The following is a 3,364-nucleotide window of genomic DNA, read 5'->3' on the forward strand; positions in this document are numbered from 1 at the left end:
TCTTTGTTCTTGCATGAAGGTATGGATGGTGTCATTCATGTGGGATTGATTGGAAGGAAGGGCTTGGTTAACTTGAGAAGGATTGGGTCTACTATTTGGATGTTGATACTTCACTTGAGATAGAGGTTGTGGGGGTTGTTGGTATTGTTGATGGTATTGTGGTTGGCCTTGGGGGTGTTGATGGTAGTAGACTTGAGCGTTTTGGTTGGGTTGAGCTTGGGAAGCTTGGTTTCACCTTTGGGTTGAGTTATCTCTCCACCCTTGGTTTTGATTACCTCCATGTGGGTAGGGTCCTTGGTTGTAGTTGGGTCTTTGTGGGTAGGGGTTAGCAACCACCAATGTAGTGTCCTTTTGGATTTGAGGACACTCATCGGTGTAATGAGTAGTACAAGAACAAACACCATATATACTTGATGGTCCTTCGGTCCTAGGAGGTTGAGGTGGGGCATTTGTCAAAGCTTGAGGGATTGGTTGCCCTTGGGTGATTTGCCTCAACAAAATTGTCATCTCACCAAGGGTCTTAGTCAAAATAGCATCCCTGGAGGGAGAAACCTCGCTCACAGCTTTTGGTTGTGGACTTCTAGCCCTAGAGTGTTGAGTGGAATCCGCTAGGTCCAATATAACTTCCCATGCTTCTGATGCGGTCTTGTTTTTGGTCAATGATCCTCCACTCGCGGCATCTAAGAGAAGCTTATCTTGGTGGTGCATTACTTGACAGAAATAACTTATCAAAACCAACTCATCTATCTGGTGGTGAGGGCAATCTTCCAGCAACTTCTTAAATCTCTCCCAATATTCATACAAAGTCTCCCCATCCCGTTGCACAATGCAAGAAATCTCTCTTCTCAGCTTGTCTGTTTTCTAGGGAGGGTAGAACTTTTCCAAGAATTCTTTTCGCAACAAGTCCCAATTGGATCTAACTTCCCCCGGATGAGTATAAAACCATTCCTTCGCTTTTCCTTCCAAAGAAAAATGGAAAGTGAAGACCAATACAGCGGCTTCATCCGCTCCATGTCTTCTCGCAGTTGCACATGCAACTTGGAAATCCTTAAGGTGCTTCAGAGGATCTTTCCCAGGCAATCCATTGTATTTGGCGAGCAAGTTGATTGTGCCAGACTTAAGCTCAAAATTCAGATCCAAGGCCGGATATAGAATCTGAAGTGGTTACAAGGCAAGATCAGGAGCTCCGGCCTCCTTTAAGGTAATCCTTCGAGGTGGGTCCGCCATGACGGTGTCACCTGAGTCACTCAAAGACAGTTTAGTACTCTCCATAGATGAATATAGAGTCTCCTCGTTGATTGGAGAATGATGGTCATGGATAGGTGGTGATTGTGAATGGCAATGGTCCTCAAAGGAGCCCACACTACAAGAAAAATACCCATTCAGCCACATTTTTTTTAAGCTACATTTGAAAAGCGTAGCCTATTCTATGAATAGGCTATGCTTTTCTCTATGTTGCCTTTTTATAAAAGAAAAGGATACATAATTATGGCATCATTTAAAACGTGTAGCCTTAGGTATTATAGAAATCACTTATAAAGCGTAGCCGTAGGTTGATATCTATAGGTTCACTTTTTCTATCAAAGAAGATGTTTTTAGAGAGTAGCCTATTTGTTAAATTTTGGATGCGTTTTAGAAGTGATGCCTAATGTATCTAGAGCCAAATACACCCACAACACTTAGTAATTTTTTTCTCCTTATCACTAAATCACATTCACGTTCCAGCACGGTAGCACCCTCACTTTCACAACTCACCCTTACCCTAACTCACCTTCGCCGTGCACCCTTTCAGACACACACCCAGATCCGAGACAATGAGTGAATCAGAGGGAGGAGAGGAGGAGACAGAGATGAGAGCGCAAGCGAGAGACCAGAGAGTGAGAGGGGGTCACCGCCGCAACTGTCGTGGAGGAGGGAGTCCAGAGGAGAGAGAGAGAAAGATGATTCGCAGACTAAATGGAGAGAAAGGTCGAAGACGCGACGCGAGAGAGAAGGAGGCTGTTCCGTCGTGCACTGTCGTCACTCTTCGGGTCAATTGAAGCCGCCGCTGCTGCTTGGGCTTGCCGTGCTCCTGTCCTCACTTTCGGCTTCTACGATTTACTTCTTGTTCGTACTCCCAACCCCTCTCTCTCTCTCTCTAACTTTCATTTCATTCTCATTTCAATTTCAATTTCAATTTCGATGTCTCTGCAGGCGTTTCATTAGTGCCGTTTTCGACGCCAAGGGTGCGGATAGAATTCTCTCCTTTGAAAGTTCTGCTGCAGTCTCCCCAGACCTCTTCTTCAGGTTTCGGTTTCTATTTGGATTACTTTTCTCAATTCGATTTTGATCCATCTGCTAATTAATTGGGTTGATTAATACCAGATCATATATCTCGCCATAATCAGTTCAACATATTATTTCATTGTAAAATCATGTTTAACAAATCATATATGATTAATGTGAATGAAGAACACTAGGTTGAGTTAAATTGAATTGAATCATGGATAAGACATAAGAGCATGTTAGCTGGTTTGGAATTACTTCCAGAAGCTTATCAACAAAGAATAGTGTCTATGATGGAACAAGTTAGCTGGTAAACATCATTGCTGGATTCTAAATAAATCAATATCTGTTATGTATCATGTTATTAAGATGTGGACACATGTATCTTATGTTAACATTTTAGTCAACGTGAGTAACCTTATTATTATTATTATCAAATAGTAATGGTATATTAGTTTAGCTAAGTAATAAGTGAGTTTTTATTTTTAGTTATTTGATTACATGTTCTATCTTATAACCCCAAAATCATGTTCACCCCAATTAAATTATACAAAGCTTGTTGCTGCGACACTAAATAAAAATATGCTATAAAAAATCCAGCTAATGATAAATTATGTCTTGTTAAATTATTTTGGATTTTGATTTTGATGCATTCACCTAATCATCCTTTAAGTCTTGTTTGTTTATACTGATGCTTAGATCAATGAAATGGTAAGTGTTGATTCTTAGATCAATGTATTATGAATATAAGATTGTTCTTGACAGGACAAGGTCCCTGCCTTCTCTCCAAAGAAAGCAAAAAGCTTCATTGAGAGTGAATTGGGAGCTTCCATTAGCTTACTGTTTAGGGAGTTCGAGGATCGGCCAATAGCCGCTGCTAGTCTTGGTCAGGTAGCATAAGATCAGCCTGCTGCTTACTTTCTCTGAGGATTGATATGAACCAGTAATGATCTTAATACTGTTTAGGTTCATCGTGCTATCCTGCATTTAATTTTATGTTCTTTGCTAATAAGCTTATCGAGCATGTTAGATGGTTTGGAATCCTTTAAGCTATGTACCTACCTTATTTTAATTTAACTTTTTTGCAGAAGACAGCTAT

At 40.7% G+C, this 3,364-nt stretch overlaps 1 non-coding gene across 1 annotated transcript; it reads left to right on the forward strand.

The window, feature by feature from the left end:
- The first annotated feature begins 745 nt into the window (after positions 1-745).
- On the forward strand, positions 746-852 carry LOC127747003 (small nucleolar RNA R71). Its single transcript, XR_008008808.1, has one exon. It is a non-coding gene; the product is annotated as a small nucleolar RNA R71 (small nucleolar RNA).
- The last annotated feature ends 2,512 nt before the right edge of the window (positions 853-3,364 follow it).

Source organism: Arachis duranensis, chromosome 4 (genome assembly GCF_000817695.3).
Source record: "Arachis duranensis cultivar V14167 chromosome 4, aradu.V14167.gnm2.J7QH, whole genome shotgun sequence".
In the NCBI taxonomy this organism is placed as follows: Eukaryota; Viridiplantae; Streptophyta; class Magnoliopsida; order Fabales; family Fabaceae; genus Arachis; species Arachis duranensis.